Source organism: Triticum aestivum, chromosome 4D (genome assembly GCF_018294505.1).
Source record: "Triticum aestivum cultivar Chinese Spring chromosome 4D, IWGSC CS RefSeq v2.1, whole genome shotgun sequence".
NCBI lineage: Eukaryota > Viridiplantae > Streptophyta > Magnoliopsida > Poales > Poaceae > Triticum > Triticum aestivum.
Genome location: NC_057805.1, coordinates 441,020,833 through 441,043,019, shown reverse-complemented (window position 1 = coordinate 441,043,019; position 22,187 = coordinate 441,020,833).

Below are 22,187 nucleotides of genomic sequence, written 5' to 3'. Positions count from 1 at the left end.
CAGTCACCTGACCCCTAGCTGCCCCAGTAAAAGATCATAAACGATTCCAACAATGCTGCAGGAGGCCGACGTATACTGGCCTGGCAATTATATGAAGCTCCAGACCCCCACCGGAAATTAAGCGCTGTCACTCTGTGCCATTAATTTGCAGGTAAGAACGAGAGCGTCTTAGGGCACTGGTAGAAAAAGAGGCTTCCATACGTCCCCATTAGTCCCCAAAACAATCGAACCGCGACCAAAGGGGTCTTTAGTCGCGATTCGGGAGGAGACCCGCGACCAACTATCTGGGCCCAGCGCGCTCGGTCGACAGCTGGCGGACGGGAGGGGCTTTAGTCCCGGTTGGCCTTTAGTCGCGGTTGGCCAGGCCAACCGGGACTAAAGGCCCATCCACCTGGCGGACGGGAGGGGCTTTAGTCCCGGTTGGCCTGGCCAACCGCGACTAAAGGTCCCCGAAGGCCTTTAGTTGCGGTTGGCCAGGCCAACCGGGACTAAAGGCCCATACCTATATATAGGACTCAGCTCACTTCACTTCACTCAACTCATTTCACAATTTTCAGAAGGGGGTGGTGGGTTTGCTTTTGGTTCCTCCTATGCACACAAGGTGTTTGATGAAATGCCCGAGAGCCTGAAACAAACATGATATGAAGTGTCCGAGCCACACTTAAGCTTTCTCATTTATTTTTCCTCCGCGATCGCGGTTAGCAACTTGAACCTTTCATGTGTCATTGATAAAATATGCATGTGTGTAGTTCATTGTTTAATTTGTATTATTTCTAGCTAGTTAGTTTAACAAATGCATGATGGTTAATTATATACTTTATATAATAATAATGTAGATGAATCGGCAATGGATGTACGGTCCCCGACTCTCCGGCGAGTTCACTACGGGTTTGAAAGATTTCCTCGTAGTGGCAAATGCGAACAAGCAGCAAGGTTCTATTATCTGTCCATGTGCTGTCTGTAAGAATCAGAAGGGTTACTCCTCCTCAAGAGACGTTCACATGCACCTGCTTCGGCACGGTTTCATGCCAAGCTATAATTGTTGGACCAAGCATGGAGAAAGAGGGGTTAGAATGGAAGAAGATGAAGAAGGGGATGATATCGATGACAACTATCATGATCATTTCGGTGATACTTTCATGGAGGATGATGCTGAAGGTGGGGAAGGGTTAGGTGAAGGTGAAGAAGAGGCACATGATGAGCCCGCTGATGATCTTGGTCGGACCATTGCTGATGCACAGAGACGCTGCGAAACTGACAAGGAGAGGGAGAATTTGGATCGCATGTTAGAGGATCACAAAAAGTCGTTGTATCCAGGATGCGATAATAGTCTGAAAAAGCTGGGCTGCACACTGGATTTGCTAAAATGGAAGGCACAGGAAGGTGTAGGTGACTCATCATTTGAAAATTTGTTGAAAATGTTGAAGAATATGTTTCCGAAGAATAACGAGTTGCCCGCCAGTACGTACGAAGCAAAGAAGGTTGTCTGCCCTCTAGGTTTAGAGGTTCTGAAGATACATGCATGCATTAACGACTGCATCCTCTACCGCGGTGAATACGAGGATTTGAATGAATGCCCTGTATGCACTGCATTGCGTTATAAGATCAGAGGCGATGACCCTGGTGACGATGTTGAGGGCGAGAAACCCAGGAAGAGGGTTCCCGCCAAGGTGATGTGGTATGCTCCTATAATACCACGGTTGAAACGTCTGTTCATGAACAAAAAGCATGCCAAGTCGTTGCGATGGCACAAAGAGGACCGTAAGTCCGACGGGGAGTTGAGACACCCCGCTGATGGAACACAATGGAGAAAGATCGACAGAGTGTTTAAAGATTTTGCAGCTGACGCAAGGAACATAGGATTTGGTCTAAGTACTGATGGCATGAATCCTTTTGGCGAGCAGAGCTCCAGCCATAGCACCTGGCCCGTGACTCTATGCATCTACAACCTTCCTCCTTGGTTGTGCATGAAGCGGAAGTTCATTATGATGCCAATTCTCATCCAAGGCCCTAAGCAACCCGACAACGACATCGATGTGTACCTAAGGCCATTAGTTGAAGAACTTTTACAGTTGTGGGCCAGACCTGGTGTACGTGTCTGGGATGAGCACAAAGGAGAGGAATTTGACCTACGAGCGTTGCTTTTTGTAACCATCAACGAGTGGCCTGCTCTTAGTAACCTTTCGGGACAGACAAATAAGGGATACAATGCATGCACGCACTGCTTACATCAGACTGAAAGTGTACGTTTGGTTAATTGTAAGAAGAATGTGTACCTGGGTCATCGTCGATTTCTTCCCCAAAATCATAACGTAAGAAAGAAAGGCAAGCATTTCAACGGCAAGGCAGATCACCGGCCGAAGCCTGCGGAACGTACTGGTGCTGAGATATTTGATATGGTCTAGGATTTGAAAGTCATCTTTGGAAAGGGTCCTGGCGGACAATCAGTTCCGCGGGGAGTTGACGGGCACGCACCCATGTGGAAGAAGAAATCTATATTTTGGGAGCTAGAATATTGGAAAGTCCTAGATGTCCGCTCTGCAATCGACGTGATGCATGTTACGAAGAATATTTGCGTGAACCTGCTAAGCTTCTTGGGCGTGTATGGGAAGACAAATGATACAAAGGAAGCACGGCAGGACCAGCAACTTTTGAAAGACCCAGATGACCGGCATCCGGAATGGTTTCAAGGTCGTGCCAGCTACGCTCTTACCAAAGAAGAGAAGGTCATTTTTTTTGAATGCCTGAGCAGTATGAAGGTCCCGTCTGGCTTCTCGTCGAATATAAAGGGAATAATAAACATGGCTGAGAAAAAGTTCCAAAACCTGAAGTCTCACGACTGCCACGTGATTATGACGCAATTGCTTCCGATTGCTTTGAGGGGGCTCCTACCGGAAAATGTTCGAGTAGCCTTTGTGAAGCTATGTGCATTCCTCAATGCAATCTCTCAGAAGGTAATCAATCCAGAAGATCTACCACGGTTACAGAACGATGTGGTCCAATGCCTTGTCAGTTTCGAGTTGGTGTTCCCACCATCCTTCTTCGATATTATGACGCACCTCCTGGTCCACCTAGTCGAAGAGATTTCCATTCTCGGTCCTGTATTTCTACACAATATGTTCCCCTTTGAGAGGTTCATGGGAGTATTAAAGAAATATGTTCGTAACCGTGCTAGGCCAGAAGAAAGCATCGTCAAGGGCTATGGAAATGAGGAGGTAATTGAGTTCTGTATTGACTATGTTCCTGACCTTAAGCCGATTGGTATTCCTCAATCGCGACACGAGGGGAGACTAAGTGGAAAAGGCAAGATCGGAAGGGAATCCACGATATGTATGGACGGTCATTCTATGACTGAAGCACACCACACAGTTCTGCAAAATTCCAGCTTGGTGGCTCCGTACTTCGAGCAACACAAGAATATTTTACGCTCGGACAACCCGGGGAAGCCTGAATCCTGGATTAGAAAGGCCCACATGGAGACTTTCGGCAGTTGGTTGCGAAAACATTTAATGAATGACAATGATGTTGGAGATCAGCTGTACATGTTGGCCAAGAAACCATCTTCGACTATAACGACTTTCCAAGGGTACGAGATAAATGGGAATACATTTTACACCATCGCCCAAGATAAAAAGAGCACCAACCAAAACAGTGGTGTCCGCTCTGATGCAGCAACCGAGAATGGGCAAAAGGTCACATATTATGGTTACATAGAGGAGATATGGGAACTTGACCATGGACCCTCCTTTAAGGTCCCTTTGTTCCGGTGCAAATGGTTCAAGCTAACAGGAGGTGGGGTAAAGGTGGACGAGCAATACGGAATGACAATGGTGGATTTCAACAATCTTGGTTACCTTGACGAACCATTCGTCCTTGCCAAAGATGTCGCTTAGGTTTTTTATTTGAAGGACATGAGTAGCAAACCGAGGAAACGGAAAGATAAGAAAACGATCAGTACATCATGCGATGATCCAAAGCGCCACATTGTTCTTTCAGGGAAAAGAAACATCGTGGGAGTGGAGGACAAGACAGACATGTCAGAAGATTATAATATGTTTGGTGAAATTCCGCCCTTCAAAGTGAACACTGACCCAAGCATTAAGTTAAATGATGAGGATGCTCCATGGATACGGCACAATCGTAAGCAAGCAGGGACACAAGGGAAGAATTGATGTGTAATAATTTATTGTACCAAACTTTGTATTTGGTCGATGAACTGAATGATGTATCAAACCTTTTGTCAAACCTTCAAGGGATTTTAAAATGAATTAGTTTTATTTTTCTGAATTTTTTGATATATAATTGTATTTTTAAGATTTTAAAATGAATTAGTTTTCTTTTTTGATTTTCAAAGGAAAAAGGAAGAAGAAGAAAGAAGGAAAAAGGAAGAAAAAAACAGAAGAAAAAAGGAAAAACAGAAGAAAAAAACAAACAGAAGAAAAACATAAGAAAAAACAGAAGAAAAAAACAAACAGAAGAAAAAAATAGAAGAAAAAAGGAAAAAGGAAAAAAGGAAAAAGGAAAAAAGGAAGAAAAAAAAGAAGAAAAACAAGAAAAAGGAAGAAACAAACAGAAAAAAAAATAGAAGAAAAAAGGAAGAAAAAAACAGAAGAAAAACAAGAATTTAAAATGAATTAGTTTTATTTTCTGATTTTTTTGATATATAATTGTATTTTTAAGATTTTAAAATGAATTAGAAACAAAATAATATAAACTTTAATAAAATATATAAGTACAAACAAAATAAAATAAATTTTAATAACATAAATAAATAAGTAATTAGAAACTTTAATAGCAAAAATAATTATCATAAAGTAAAATAAATAAGTAATTAGAAACAAAATAAATAAAGCAAAAAAGAAAACAAAAAACAGGCAAAAAATAAAAAATATGCCACCTACTGGGCCACCACGGCCTGAATACGACTAGAAACCCATTAATGGGCCAGGATTCAGGCCCGCAGAAGGCCCAGTAGGCCCACAGGCACATAGTGACAGAATAGGCCCGTAAGCCTGCATTTGAGAGGAGCTCGAAGTGGTGAGCGCAGCCGCGCTTATAAACCACTGTCGAAGCCTCTCGGCTAGCGAGGTGGGACTAAACATCCCACCGCACCGCGCCAGTTCCAGCACAGACCCTTTAGTCCCGGTTGGGGAGGCGGACCGCGACTAAAGGGTACCCTTTAGTCGCGGTCCGCCTCCCCAACTACGACTAAAGGGTCTTTCTGCGATGGAACGAAAGCGGCGCCAAAACCCTTTAGTCCCGGTTGGGGAGGCGGACCGCGACTAAAGGGTACTCTTTAGTCGACTAAAGGGTACCTTTAGTCGCGGTCCGCCTCCCCAACCGCGACTAAAGGTGCGTCTATAAATACTGCACTTAGCAGTTTCGCCATTTCCCATTCTCCTCTCTCTCGACGCCGAAGCGCTGCCCCGACGCCGATCGACGCCGAAGCCCTGCACCGACGCCGACGCCGACGCCGAAGCCCTGCCCCGACGCCGAAGCCCTGCGCGCCGCCGCCCCGTCCCCAGTGAGCGCCGCCTCCGCCCGTGCCCTGCCCTTGCCCGCCGCCCGTACGTGCCCTGCCCTTGCCCGCCGCCCGTACGTGCCCCTGCCCTTGCCCGCCGGCCGCCGCCCGCCGCCCGCTGGCCCTGCCTGCCGTCCTCCGCGCGCCGGCATAAGAAGAAGAAGGAAGAAGAAAAAGGAAGAAGAAGAAGAAAGAAAAAGGAAAAAGGAAGAAGAAGAAAGAAGGAAGAAGAAAACAAAAGAAAAACAGAAGAAAAACAAGAAAAAGGAAGAAAAAAGGAAAAAAAAAGAAAACAACAGAAGAAAAACAAAGGAAGAAGAAAAAAGAAAGAAAAAAAAGGAAAACACAAGAAAACAAACAGAAGAAAAAAACAAAACAGAAGAAAAACAAAGGAAGAAGAAAAAAACAAAAGAAAACAAAAAAACAAACAGAAGAAAAAAACAAAAAAAGGAAAACACAAGAAAAAAGAAAAAGGAAAAAGAAAGAAAAAAGAAAACAAAAGAAAACACAAGAAAAACAAACAGAAGAAAAAACAAAGGAAGAAGAAAAAAGAAAGAAGAAAAAAGAAGAAGAAAAAAAGAAAGAAAGAAAGAAGAAAAGAAAGAAGAAAAAAGAAAGAAGAAAACAAAGGAGGAAGAAAAACAAAGGAAGAAGAAAACAAAGGAAGAAGAAAAACAAAGGAAGAAGAAAAAAAGAAGAAGAAAAAAAAGGAAGAAGAAAAAAGAAAGAAGAAAGAAAGAAGAAAAAGGAAGAAGAAAAAGGAAAGAAGAAAGAAAGAAGAAAGAAAAAGGAAGAAGAAAAAACAAGAAAGAAAAAGGAAGAAGAAAAACAAGGAAGAAGAAAAACAAAGGAAGAAGAAAAAAGAAAGAAGAAAAAGGAAGAAGAAAAAAAGAAAGAAGAAAGAAAAGGAAGAAGAAAAACAAGAAAGAAAAGGAAGAAGAAAAAAAATGAAAACCAAAAGAAAGAAGAAAGAAAAAGGAAGAAGAAAAAAGAAGAAGAAAGGAAGAAGAAAGGAGAAGAAGAAAGAAAGAAAAAGAAAAAGGAAGAAGAAGAAAGAAAGAAGAAAGGAAAGAAGAAAGAAAAGAAGAAAGAAGAAAGAAAGAAGAAAGAGGAAGAAGAAGAAAAAATAGAATTTTTACTTAAAGAATCTTATTTTTTAATTCCTCCTCCTCTATGTCCCCTTAATCTTATTTTTTAATTCCTTTATACTTAAAGAATTTTTACTACATGCAGGAGTGACATATGGCGGACGATAGAACCGAGCCGCTTAGGGATCCGGAGGCTGAACGTTATTTAATGGACATCATCAACAACGAGATTCCTTATGTGCCGGGCTCAGAATATGAGCAACAAGAGGATGTAGTCTCTTCTTTTCTGAACCTTGATGGTGGAACAGAGATTGTCGATGATCAAGAAGGTGAAGGAACGGACATTGTCGACGGAGGTCAACCATCAACAACCGACGATCTCGAATTGCAAGTAGCAACCACCTCCGGCGAGGTATATATATACATTGAGCCTCTCGTGATACAAACTTACTGAAATGTGAATACATATGTATTAACGCGCGCGACTCTCTTTCTTTTTTTAGCCCTCCGGATCGAGTACGACAAAGCGTGGCAAATCCAAGGCGATGAAAACAGGAGAAACATATGCCATTGAGTTTGTCAGTGAAACCGGCAAGCCCCTACAGCACACCTCAAAGTTTATCAACCAATGCGGAGTCGTTGTTAGAGACAACGTCCCGATCACCGTCCAGGAATGGAAGGAGCCAAAGAAGGCACGTCTTGGTTTCAGTTTTGTCGACAAGAGAACGAAAAAGGATTGCTGGAGAAAGCTTATGGAACATTTCATTCTACCTCCGGAATACAACAAAGTCGATGAATTCGGTAACGAGGTTCCGGGTGGACGTCAGAGGAGGAGGCTAGTTAAAGAGTTCGCTCTTCAGTAGATGGGCGAAGCATTCCGGAACTTCAAGAAAAATTTAACCCGTGACTATGTCAACAAGGGCAAGACTCCAGATTTCAATGGACAACATGAGAAACTGAAAGATGATTGGCCAGAATTTGTGAGGCAAAAGCAATCGGAGCATTTCAAGGAAATATCGAAAAAAATAAGGATAATGCGAGTAAGAAAAAGTTCCATCATATTATGGGGCCAGGAGGATACCGCCTTTCGGAGCCTAGGTGGCAGAAGATGGAGGAGGACCTGAGGGTGCGAGGAAGCCCTCTAGGTACAGAGGGATGGGACCCAAGGGCCAAAAGCTGGTGGTACGGGCATGGGGGATCGCTAGACCCGGAGACAGGGGTGTGTGTTCATCGGCAGAGACAGTTTGCTCCCACCCAAGCCCTTATTGACGCAATGACCCAAGCTCAAGAGGGCTTGATCAAGTTCAACAGAGAGAAAGACGCACTGACAACAGCCCTCGGGAATGATGAACACGGAGGACGTGTACGAGGCAAAGGCAAAGTTCCGTGGAAAGTAGGGGTTTTCCCAGGACAATGACCCGTACTGTTACAAAAGCCGTAAGAGAAAGACGGACCGGGATGCAGATCTTATGACGAAGTTTGCATCGGAACTCCATGAGTTGAAGCAGACCGTGCATGAACTAGTGAAAGAAAAATCGGCTGCAGGGCCGCATGAAGATCATGAAGCGGATCGCGGAAGCCAGCAGCGGAGAAGCAGCGTGGCTTCCACGGATGCCCCGCCTGGTGCTAGTGCACCGATGATCGAGATTCGTGCACCGGAGCCTCACTACCCCGTGGATGATGTAAAGGAGATGAAAGAATGTGATCTGCATTATCCCGTGGGGAACGTTTCCACGAAGGTAGCTAGCGGCAGTGCTTTACCCTGTACACCTGGAGCACTCCACCACAACAACCCCATTGCATATGGCTATGCTCGTGTCACGGTGGAAGACATAGTCCAAGGGTTTGAGGACCTAGAGATAGACAAACCTACACCCGAAGGGGAGAGAAGACTTGGAGATGTCAAGCGCCAGTTCATTCTATGGAAAAAGAAGTACATAGTGTTTCCAGGCGAGGCGCCAAGGCTAGCAAGTCCACCCCCCTCCGATGGTGGTGGTGGTGGTGGCGGTGGTGGTTCACCTACACCTCCTTCACGCCATTCGACGTCGTCCCCCGATCCACAACCTCCGGCGGGTACGACGCCCCCCAATCCTCCTCCGGCGGGTACGACGCCCCCCAATCCACCTCCGGCGAAGAAGCAGAAGCAGGCGGACAGCAAGGAAACCCGCTCCTGGACTATTAACCCGGACCCTTATGTACCTAAGACCACAAGGGTACCGGAGCCATCACTGAAGCCTCTCCTCCCAAGGCCTGGGGAACTTAGTGAAGCTGAAACCAAATTGGCCGCGTCTGCTGATTATGAGAAATGGAAGGCGGATATGAAGGCGAAAAAAGAGCCTGAGCCCAAGCAAGTATTCACTGAGAAGCAAAAGAAGTGGGCTAAGGATTTTTTGACGACACCGTCCCAAGCCGAGCTGAATATGCCTGACGACTATGGACATGAACTTCGTAGGCAAGCAAAAATATTGAAGGAGGAGAAAGAAGAAAGTAAAAAAAGCGGGAAACAAGTTGACCAGCTCGGGATGCAGAAGAAACAATCGATCCCCCCGCTCATAGTGAAAGCCGGTCCGGAAGAGGACCCCGAGATCATAGCAGCTGCGGCAGCACTTGGATTGACTGTAGCGAGTGCCATGAAACAAGCGTCCGAGATGGGTTTGACTCTTCGTGCCTTCTTAGGCCTTGAGGATGCGCCAGTATGTGAGATAGCATTACAATATGTGCGGAATGGGCCTCTCGTTGAGCCTGCGCGGGAAAAGAGTCTACCACCACAAATGCGAAATCTGCTACGTTGGTACAAGCAATTCATAACATGGGCCGACAAAGAATATATTTATGCGGATGTTACAGATGAGCATCACACCAAACGGTACTCTGTAGAAGTTCATATGAGTGAATTGTTCCAGCTGTTCAATCTGCGCGACCTCGACAAATCTATGCTGAGTTGCTACGTTCTGTAAGTGATTTATTTCTACCTCATCTCGTTCTTCATTGCCTGCACTATATATATTGTCCTAACTATATTGTTGCGTACGCTATTATGCAGATTGAAGATTTGGGAATGCAAAATAAGAAACATCCATGATGTTGGGTTCATTGACCCACATATCGTTAATGGACATGTGTTACAACATCACCCCGAAGACGTGGAGAAAGACTTGTACAAGTTTCTTAGAAAGCATCAACTCAAAAGTCATATTCTATTTTCTTACCATTTTGGGTGAGTGTTTTTCTCTTGTGCCCATTCTCTTTTGTTTACTCCATGCATGGTATGTCTAATCGATGAGTTATGCATGACTGTGCATGTAACGTGTCCGCAGGTTCCACTGGATTCTGCTAAATATTGAACTTCACACCTCCAGAGTTCTAATCATGGACTCTATGGATTCGGATCCAAAGCGTTGGGCCGACATGAGAAAAATGCTGCAAAAGTAATTATTTTCAATCATTTGAGCTCTATATCGATAGGTCTCTTTCGTTCATTTCCTAATATCAAGTAACTAATAACTCCCTTGTTCATTTAATTTTCTTTGCCCTGTAGGGTTTGGAGACGGTTCTCAGAAGAAATTGTCGGTGAATTCAAACATGAGCTAGATTTCAGAAGGTTAGTTAATGTGGATAAGCAGCCACCGGGGACCAATCTATGTGGATACTATGTTTGTGAGAACATCCGGAGACACACCTCTGAGCGGAAGGCATCGGATAGCGTGCGGAACGCGACGGATAACTTGCGGAGAAGGCTTAGTCCAGAAGCTCGCTTCCGACCAATTCAAGAAGAATTAGCAGGATTTTTCATGAGGGAAGTCATCAATCCTAAAGGAGAACACTATACCGAGGACGAAGAAATTTATATGCATACCCGAGATTGAAACTTGTACGAAGTTATATATGGTCATCCATCCTAATTGTGTATGGAAACTTGTTCGAAGTTGTATATGGTCACCCGAGATTGAATATATATTATATATTCCTCTTGAATTCTTCTTGTTTGAAATTTCATATGCATGTATATAGTAGCGTAGAATATGTGTACTGAAACTTTATCAAAATTAAAATAAAACACAAAATATAGTATAAAATAAATAAAACACTCCAAACTAAAAAGAAACCAGGTTTAGGGGGGCTAAAACCCTAAACCTGCGGAGGAGCCCTTTAGTCCCGGGTGGCCACGAGAACCGGGACTAAAGGTCCTCCGCCCCGACGGACCACGGGCGCCCACGTGGACGGGCCTTTAGTCCCGTTCAGCCACAAGAACCGGGACTAAAGTCTTTAGTCGCGCATATTTAGTCCCGGTTGCACAGCCGGGACTAAAGGCTGTTGCGAACCGGGACTAAAGGGCTTTTTTCTACCAGTGGGGACTGTTTGGTTTGTAACTAAGTTTGCTAAAGGTTGTTTTTCTTTTTGCGAAGCGCTAATGGTTGTTATACCTAAGTTAGACAAGTTCGACCAATTTAGATAAGTGTTTGGTTAAACCACACATTAGGCAAGCCACGCTAGGCCTCACATGACATACACACAAAAAGTATGAAAAGATTCCTTTAGGTTTGTCAACCTATGACTTTCATTTTGTTAAACTAATCTTAGACAAGCTTGATAAAAATGTGACAAACTGTGACAATGCAAGACCTATAACCAAACAACCCTTTAATATTTGTCTTCTCCTAATGTGGCACGATGGATAAACAGGGAAAGCAAAGTAGCACCTGCAACGACCATGAGGGCATTATTGCCGCTAACAAAAATCCAACCTGACAAAGATCAAGACATACTAACACATATTCTCATTAGAAGAAACACTTACCGGCTCTCATGGGAATTTTCCACTCTTAGTTAGTACATTCCCATATTTTCATTCTTGATCGATATGCATGATACATAAATACTTAGAGCATCTCCAGCTGCGTCCTCAGGGAGGCCTCCCCACACGATTTTTTCACGCCGGCGCCGAAAAAACGGCCCAGTCGCGTCCCAGGAGTCCGATTTTCACCGGCATGGACCGAAATCAGCGCCGGCGGACCCAGGCTGAACCCGGCGCGCTAGGGGGCGCCCGGGGGCGCCGGGGCGAGCGGTTTTGGCGCGAAAAAGCCGCGGGCCAGCCGCGTCAGCGACACCGCGCCTCGTCTTCCCCCAACGCCTCGGTTTCCCGCGGGCGCGGCAGCCTTGCCATTGATTCCTCACGGCCAGCGCGTCACGGAACGGCGCGCCGACGCCTCCCCTCCCTCGCACGCGTACACACGGGCGCGGCGAGGCTATATAAAGCCGGTGGCCTCGCTCGCCTCTGGCCACACCAGCCCCGCCCTAGCCGCCGAGCTCTACCTCTCCCGAGCGCCGCCGCCGAGCCCTCCCTCTCTCTCTCCCGTGAGCCGCCGCCGAGCCCTCCCTCTCCCTCTCCCGTGAGCCGCCGCCGAGCCCTTCCCTCTCCCTCCCCCTCTCCCGACGGCCGAGCGTTTCCCCGGAGACGAGGCGGCGGCCAACGGCTTCGGCCGCCGCACGCTCCGCGAACAGGAGTCGTGGCTCCTGTTCCAGGCGAACATCCCGACGCCGCCGGACATGCGTGCCGGGCCAACGGGCTGGAGGCTCAGCAACGGGGGAGTGCCCATTCCCCCGTTGCCCGACGCCGTGGCTAAACCCTCCTACTTCGCCGACGAGGTCGAGGTCGTGCGCGCCTCCCTCACCGACGCCCAGCTCTCCCTTCCCCAGTACGCCGCCGACAACCACGCGGCTTGGGCGGCGTACTTTGAGCGCCGTCAGCAGCAGCGGCTGGCGTCCACAACGGCGCGCCAGTGGTCGGCGGCCTGAAGAACAGCGAGGGGCGCCACCTGTGGTGGGGCGTCCCCGGCCGCACACTCGAGGGCGTGCTGACGCACCTCGAGGGCGGCAACAACCCGCCGTTGGAGTACCCCCCGCCGAGGGCGGCCGCCCCGGCGCACCGCCGACGCGATGGGAAATGGGTGCCAAGGAGGTTCGGCTCCTTCTCTTCTTCCTCCTCGCGCTCTTCCTCCCACTCCTCCGGCTCTCCGGCGCTGCTCGGCGTCAAGGCCGAGCCCGCGACGGAGACGCCGCTCGGCCGGCGCACTCGCAGCGCCGGCATCGTCATCAACGAGGGCGGCCGGCACGCCTCCTCGTCGGCTCCTCCTCCGCGCTTCGTCAAGCCAAAGACGGAGTCGGGGCTCGCGCCGGTGAAGACGGAGCCGGGTCTCCCCGCCGTGAAGACGGAGCACGGCGAGGTCGAGCTCGACGACGACGTGGCCCTGGAATGGGCACGCCAGGACTCCCTGAAGATGGCGAGGGAGCGCCAGTGCGCCGCGGGGCCACGACGAAGGAGGAGTCATTGTTGGAAATATGCCCTAGAGGCAATAATAAAATGGTTATTATTATATTTCTTTGTTCATGATAATTTTTTATTGTTCATGCTATAATTGTGTTATCCGGAAATCGTAATACATTTGTGAATACATAGACGACAACGTGTCCCTAGTAAGCCTCTAGTTGACTAGCTCGTTGATCAACAGATAGTCATGGTTTCCTGACTATGGACATTGGATGTCATTGATAACGGGATCACATCATTAGGAGAATGATGTGATGGACAAGACCCAATCCTAAGCATAGCTCAAAGATCATGTAGTTCGTTTGCTAGAGCTTTTCCAATGTCAAGTATCTTTTCCTTAGACCATGAGATCGTGTAACTCCTGGATGCCGTAGGAGTGCTTTGGGTGTGCCAAACGTCACAACGTAACTGGGTGACTATAAAGGTACACTACGGGTATCTCTGAAAGTGTCTGTTGGGTTGACACGGATCGAGACTGGGATTTGTCACTCCGTATGACGGAGAGGTATCTCTGGGCCCACTCGGTAATGCATCATCATAATGAGCTCAATGTGACTAAGGAGTTAGCCACGGGATCATGCATTACGGTACGAGTAAAGAGACTTGCCGGTAACGAGATTGAACAAGGTATTGGGATACCGACGATCGAATCTCGGGCAAGTAACATACCGATTGACAAAGGGAATTGTATACGGGATTGATTGAATCCTCGACATCGTGGTTCATCCGATGAGATCATCGTGGAACATGTGGGAGCAAACATGGGTATCCAGATCCCGCTGTTGGTTATTGACCGGAGAGGCGTCTCGGTCATGTCTGCATGTCTCCCGAACCCGTAGGGTCTACACACTTAAGGTTCGGTGACGCTAGGGTTGTAGAGATATTAGTATGCGGAAACCCGAAAGTTGTTCGGAGTCCCGGATGAGATCCCGGACGTCACGAGGAGTTCCGGAATGGTCCGGAGGTAAAGAATTATATATAGGAAGTCCAGTTTCGGCAACCGGGAAAGTTTCGGGGGTTATCGGTATTGTACCGGGACCACCGGAAGGGTCCCGGGGGTCCACCGGGTGTGGCCACCTGTCCCGGAGGGCCCCATGGGCTGAAGTGGGAGGGGAACCAGCCCCTAGTGGGCTGGGGCGCCCCCCTTGGGCCTCCCCCTGCGCCTAGGGTTGGAAACCCTAGGGGTGGGGGGCGCCCCACTTGACTTGGGGGGGGGGGGGAAGTTTCCCCCCTGGCCGCCGCCCCCCCTTGTAGATGGTTTCCAGTGCCGGCGCCCCCCTCCAAGGGGCCTATATATAGTGGGGGGAAGGGAGGGCAGCAGCACCACAGCCCCTGGCGCCTCCCTCTCCCCCTGCAACACCTCTCCCTCTCGCAGAAGCTTGGCGAAGCCCTGCCGAGTTCCCCTCTACATCCACCACCACGCCGTCGTGCTGCTGGATCTCCATCAACCTCTCCTTCCCCCTTACTGGATCAAGAAGGAGGAGACGTCGCTGCTCCGTACGTGTGTTGAACGCGGAGGTGCCGTCCGTTCGGCGCTCGGTCATCGGTGATTTGGATCACGACGAGTACGACTCCATCAACCCCGTTCACTAGAACGCTTCCGCTCGCGATCTACAAGGGTATGTAGATGCACTCCTTTCCCCTCGTTGCTAGTATACTCCATAGATGGATCTTGGTGATGCGTAGGAAATTTTAAAATTCTGCTACGATCCCCAACAGTTGTCGTCATCGACGACAGCGACGACGACGACGCGCCGCCGCCGCCACCAATCCGCCATGGCGACGCCGGGGAGGGGTCCAGCAGGGGCGCCCGCGTCAAGGAGGAGAAGGCCGACGATGACGACGGCGAGGATGGCGGCGGCGACGACGACTACTCAGCGTTCAGCCAGTTTCTTTTTTAATTAGTTTATATATTTGCTATGTAATGAAAATCCGCGAACATGTCTAATATATGCCCAAGTTTGCCGAAATTTAGTCGTGTTTAACCGAACTTCGCCGAACTTTGCCGAAATTTGCTATATACTTTTCTTTTTTGAATGCACCTGGGGCCGGCGGCTGGGGACCAACTCAACCCCAGGCCGATTTTTTGCGCCGGCTCACCCCCAGACGGCGATTTTAGGCACCCATGGGGGGCCAACGGCTGGAGATGCTCTTAAGAACAGCAACCCCATACACTGCATTATTGATCTAGCACATCCGACTGCATGCAGTGCATGCATGCGGTCCAGCCCGGCCAGCCAGTCGTACATATACACGTAACACAATCCATTTCACGATGGCACAGAGCGGGATCGCTAGATCGGCTATATCTTCACTTGTCTGGTCTGGTGTGGTGATGACCAATCGACCATCATGTCCATTTACGTCCCTACGGCCACACGGGCCTCCTCATCGATACCTTCTTGTTTTTGGCAGAAAAAGTTGTACTAGTATCACTCAGTGGTTTTAATTGCACGCTGCCCACCGCGGTGGGCGTATCCTTCATTGCCTCCGTCTATTTATTTCCTTGTCGCTCCACATTTAGCACCTGTCATCTTTTCTACATTCAGTCACACAGTCGTTTTCTATTCAGACTCAGGTCACAAGCAGAGGATCTCCTTGGTTCTGTCCAGGTTCAGGCAAGAGACGAGGTGGTCACCCACACCTTCATACTAAACATAGCTTATCTAACATAGTGTTAAGCATAGCCTACCTAACATATTTTACAAGTAAAACAGAAGCAACAAGAATGGTCACAACATACATTTGCTTGAGAAGGTAGCAGAGAAGCTCATAGTTATTGCCATCCATGGCCGTCTAGACATGATAGACGGAATAGTGATCGAGGAAGTAACTGTCCGCGGGAGGATCACATTGAGACGCTTGACAACATATTATCGCCCTATAATTAATATGTACACAGAGAGAGAGAGAGCGCGCGCGCACAAAACTCCGGTGCACTGCCTCGAGATTAACTGATGATCAACCACTAATTAATATACACTCCCTCTGTTTTAAAATACTTGTCATGGTTTGAGTTCAAACCATGACAAGTATTTTAGAACGGAGGAAGCACTAAAGAATACCTCAGATGTATTAACGGTGACAGACCTAGTAAATCTGTAAATGAAGGCTGGTTGCACATTATGTGGCCAGTGGCCTTCTAATTTAGGTGCAATTTGTTGCTGAAAAAAAGTAAGAAAATGATGATCTGGAGGGCATGCATGTGTTCGATGATACGGAAGGTTTGCATGAGTTGAAAAATAGGATGCGAGGGGCTGCATATACTTGATGATGTGAAGGCCTTGCATGTGTGTTACAAAAATAGATAGTGTATTGATAATGGAAAAATAATGATGTAGATGGTTTTCAAAAACAAGGCCAGCGAGGGAGAAGCCTGCAGTATTTTATATACCTAAGAGAGTCATCCCTATTAACTTATTTATCTCAACTACATGCAAGCATGTCACCTCAACATACAATTATAAATGGGATAAGGCTCACCTCAACATGCAATGATGCATGAAAAAAGACCCATCACAACTTTCAACCATGCATGGATTTAATTATTTTTGTATATTAATTAAATATTGTTACAACTATACATACTTAAACATAATAATTTATATGTACTTTTAATTTTAGTTCTCATGTTATCAATTCAAATTTTCAGCAATCAATTCCCACAGCAACGCGCGTGGTATCTTCTAGTTTTAAATAAGAAGAAAACATGCAACTTAGAGTTCGATCCACAAATTAAGTAACTTCAGCCCACGCTTCAAACTTGGTTTGGCCGTCTCTCATTTGGTTAGGAGCCATGTGTTCCATGATGTGTTTGCATGGGTTAAAAAATCCGAAGTAAAAGCTTACATGTGTTTAATGATGCATGTGAAGAATCTACATGTGCTAAATAAATAGGTAGTAGGTTACAACTATTTAAGAATAGATGGACAACAAATGATTTACAGTTTTAACCCTTAAATCGCCCATATATGTGCTTTGCGGGAGTCCAGACATTTTTTGTCATCCGATGATATCCCCCAACTGTCGGGACATCCAAACTCTCCTAAACTAGAACCAAATTTGGAGGCGGTGGCTTTGGGGGGTTCTGGACATGTGTCTATCCAGTCCAAAAGACACCACGTCGAACATCTGGACATCCCCTCTCTCTTCACAGTCGCGACATGCAGATGCATAGAATGACATCTAGGGGACATAGTTAGATGGGCGACTCCCACATCAGTGACCGCGAACTGGTCCTTACCGGTCCACGGACTAATAGTGTGTCCGTCTTAGAGGTCAGCGCAGGAGATGACCTAAATAGTCTTTCACCTCACCACATACCTCAGGGCATGTACGATGGTTGATATGACATTTTTATCTTAAGTCTTGCATGTAATTTAGAATGACAAAAAAAATGTATAGAATAAGTTATATCTTAGGCTTATTTTCGATAACTAGCTATTCCTAAAAATGTGATGAGACATATTATGCTAAAAGATGATCTCTTATATAAGAGAAGACAAGCCTTTTCTTAGGATTTTTCTCTTCTTCACCCCATCGTTTATCCTATGTGACACTCGTAAGATAGCACCATTGTACATGCGCTTGACACGCGAGTAATGTTTGGCAAATTTGACAAATTTGACCTATAGACGAAATCAAATCACAGAATGAACTATCCGTAAAACTATTTCACGCGGCTGACCTTTTTGTGTGACGCCCGACATGAAGGCGCCACACTACACTGTACAACGCCTCACAGATAGGCGCTACACGGCTAGCGTCGCACCCGTGTGATCATAAAATTACTAAGTCAGTGTGCAGCGCCTGAGAGCTAGGCGCCACACTATACAGTGTAGCGCCTAGCTCCCAGGCGTTGCACTAGTGTAGCGCCTAGCTCCCAGGCGTTGCACTAGTGCAGTGCCTGAGAGCTAGGCGTCACGGGTCAGCCGCGTGAAATAGTTTCACGGACAGTTCATTCTGTGATTTGATTTCGTCTATAGGTCAAATTTATCAAATTGCACCAGATCCACTAGTCCGATCAATCATGCGGAACACGCGGCTCCCGTTCACACATACCCGGCTTTATAGGTGCTAGCTATATTTGTTTACTTGTTGCTCAGCGTAGTACTCGCATAGATCGACAAACTGTGCTACGCTCAATGGAGGCCAACCAGGAGCTGTGCGAGCTCACCCTCCACTCCTTGCCGTCGTCGGTGCGGGAACCCCCCGCTTGTTCCTCTGCGTCTACTGCGGCCGCAACTTCTACAACTCGCAGGCGTTCGGTGGCCACCAGAACGCGCACAAGGAAGAGCGCCGCCTGGCCAAGCACCGTCGGGAAATGGCCACCGCTAGGCGCGTGCATGCGGAGTCGCCCCCGTCGCCGGTGCCTTCTTCGAATGACGCGGCGATGGCAAGGCTCACCGCTGAGGACCGTGCGGCCGGTCTGTTTCCTGCGGCTAAGAAGGTGAGGATGGAGATCCAGCTGGAGGGCGGCAGGAGCTTCCCGGAATACGACGGCGCGCGCACGGGCGACGGGCTGGATTTGTCTCTCCGGCTTTGATCGGTAGGCTGGTAGACCTACGACCTCCATCGATCGATCAGTCATCACCTTTGATTCACTTATCACACGCTGCATGCTTGTTCCGGCTGCTTCATTTTGGTGATCACATGTGAACAGTGAAATGTGAAATGTTGCATATCTATAGTCTTATTTGACGATGTCTTAAGAAATCTGACGCGCATATATATAGTTCAAATTAATTCAGATTTGTTGTTAACTATTCGGTCTCGGTTTGTTGAGTATCGTGATTAGTTTGAAAATATAGGATAGACTAGGAATTTTTCCGACTTGTTTTGTACTCCAAGAAGATCATGTACTCCTATATATATGCCCATGAGGCTAGTATGCGACACCATCACTATTTTTGCCTCGATTACTGTTGGTGGCCTTGTAGACTAGCCACGGTGGGAGTAATTTTAGCAGTGACATTGAGTCAAACTCAGGAAATTTGCTTATGTGGGAATGAGTTAATGAGGAGAGAGGTAGTTTGAGTAACTTAGCTAGTTACTGTAACATCACATGTCCCAATGCAATATGAGTCTATAACCTAATAACTAAAGCTTTGCATGACACCACACTAATGTTACTACCCACTATGAAAGTATTAATATAGTCTAGGGATATGTGTATGTTACTCTCCATTGTGGCTAGTCGTATAGATGCAAAATGTATATTTGATAGTGACCGTGTATAAGTAAATGGAGGGACTATATACTTTTCCCTACAAAAATAATAAGTTAAATGTATTATTTATGCTAAACATTCCCGCAATAAAAGTTGCTCCCTTTATCCCAAAATAAATGTCGGTGATTTAATAAGTTAAATGTATTATTTATACTAAGTTAGCCACATTTATATTAGGACGAAGAGAGTTTATACTAAACTGCATATTTTAAATCACTCAATCATCGGCAACACAAACGGGCAAAAAGAGAAATATTCGTGCAAGTTTGCTGCAGACCAGTTTCGTAGGCAAAGGTGTAAGGATGGTTCTCCACTGAGTCACGCGTGCTCGCGCAGGTGAATCAGAATACTCCGAAGAACGAGGCACGACAGGCGCCTCCATGTGGTTCTGGTGCAATCATCCAACGCGCCGACCCAAATGGACACGTGTTTTATCCGCTTTTTGTTTGTTTGGGTCGGCCAGGTGAACGTACGCGTTCGCTCTTTCATATTGGTCGGCTTGAACGCCCAACAAGAGGCGGACCCAAATTTACGCGCGAAGAGAAAAAACAAAATAAACCACACGTGGCATAGATAACAAAAATATAAACTTAATTTACAATAACTGGCTGGTCAACGGCCGGCCAAGTCCACTTAACTTAATTAAACATTCATAAAAAATGTTGGCACCCGCACGCAGCCCTAGACGTCGGCCTTGTCCTTGCCCTTGCTGTCGTCATCGCCGCCGGTGAGGTCGATGAAGACGGGAGGCGGCCCGGCCCAACCGAAGGCGGCTTGATAGGCCGCCAGGGCTGCCTCCTCCGGCGTCTGCTGCGGCGGAGGCACTGCGGCAACGCGGGCGCGCTCCTTCTCTTCCTCCCGCTCCCTCTGCATCCGCTGCTCGGCATTTGCGCGCTCTCCACCGGCCGGCGCTGCCACCAATGATCGAGGTACATGGCCTCCTGCGCCGGCGTGGCACCAAGCCAAATGGGGGGAGGGGGCGCTGACGAACTCCTACACCTGGCCGGTCCAGACGTACCTCTCGGCCGGCTCGGGCGCAGGCGTCGTCAGGTGAGCCGCCGCGGCAACGGCAGCACCACGCAGTCGCCTGTTGCGGATAGGGCCAAGGCCGCCGCCATCTTCGCCTGGTACGCGACCTCCTTCGCTGCTGTCGCTTCGGCCTTCCGCCGCTCCTCCTCGATGGAGTTGGCGAAGGCCTCCGCCAGCGCCGTCTGGTAGGCCGCCTCGGCTTCCTCCTCCTCTGGCTTGATGACAGGGGGAGGCGGGGGGTTGACGTGGTGGTGCTACACGCCCAGCCGCCGTTGCTCCTCATGTTCGAGGGCAAACCAGGCCTCCCAATTGGGAGAGTCTGTGGCGTACTCGGGCATCCGCCGCTCCGCTGACGTGAGCTGCGCCCGACGCCTGTGCACCTCTTCGTCGTGCGCCCACTGTGACCGCGGCACCGCCAGCACCGGGATCCACTACGGATCGAGGTGCCAGTGGTGTGGCAGCATGACGTCCGGGTATGGCATTGGCTGCCTGAACTCCCGGTGCCACCGCGCTTGGTGCACCGGGATGTGCAGACGCTGCCGACCTGAGCGGGCACGCGCCGGCAGTGGAGGAGGAGGAGGGGGAGGAGGAGCACGGGAGGATGAGGCGCTGAGGGTGCCCTTACTCTTGCCGCTGAAGAGCCCCATGGCTAGGTTTTTGGGTTGTCACCGGCGAGGAAGCACGAAGGGGGTGGTGGGGGCCAGATGTGGACGGAAGTGGATGAGGCTGGCCCACCCCTACACGCGTGGGTTAAAAAGGACGCTTCCTCTGGCTGACTAGTGGGCCCGGTGTCGATTGTCGTCATAAATTAGACGGCGGGCGGTAGTTGGGCGGCCGCCAAGTGGGACCGCGGCAGACACCGAGGGGGCGCGCGCCGCATCCGCGCCGACGCATTTCAGGCGCAATTTTGGGCCTGAAATGGGTCTGTGCGGACGCGAAGCGGACGGTTTTTGGGAATGGGTCGGCGCGTTGGGCTGGTGTTTTTGTCCGCGGCGGCCCAAACAGACGTGGGCGGATGAAATGGGTCGCCCCGTTGGAGTTGCTCCAAGGACGCCATTGAGCACGACCGTGGAAATTAAAGGCTCATAATATTAAATCGACCCACTATTGCCAACTTAGCGGGAACACCCGAGGACGAAGGAGGATCAAAGTGCCGCCAACATACTCTTAGGACGTGGTCAAGCACAGTCTAACTCACATAGTCAAAAGCAAAAAGCCTTCTGGAAGTCAAACTTGGGGACGAAGGTGGAGGTGTGATGCTTGAGGTAACATTGCATGAGGTTGGTGGCAAAGTTAAAGTTCTCTCGGATGCATCTCCATTTGAGGGAGGTAGTTTGAATGGAGTGGACTAGGAAGGAGGTCACTGGCTACATCTGCATGTCCAGGTACCAGTTTTCACGATATCAGAAATGTGGAATAGTGATTTTCAAACCATTTTCTATACCGGAATGGTTTCCATTACTTTGAGAAATGGATTCTAGCCTATGGCGATGCCTTTGCCATGCAGTAATGTAGTGAAAATTTGTCGGAAGTCCTTTTGCGAGGTGGTGACATTGACCTTGGACTGGAGGGTGATGATGTACTAGTTATCACCCGGGAGATCTTCTTCATGGGAGAAAAATCTCTCGGCGGGCCATAGGATGACGAGTCCGAAAAGTGGACAAGCATGTTTAAGGAAAGTTAGGCCGAAGCCGTCGGGAAACCTAGTTTGAACGCATGGCATAGCATGCATTCCCACGCTCATCACCAAAGAAGGAGCGATGAGGATATCGCCTAAGTGGCATGTAGTAGGGCTCCAATCATGAGGTGCGGGAGGTTGACATATCAGGTAGACGTGGGAGCCGAGTCCTGCAGGTCAGAGTAATGCATCTAGAATATCCGCTTTGGCGTCGCGGGTGTAGACATCCATGCCATAGAGCTCGGGAGTTGTGAATTTCTTCTTAGGCATTCAGGTAGAGGTAGAGGCACATGTTTGTATGCGGTATTTTCATC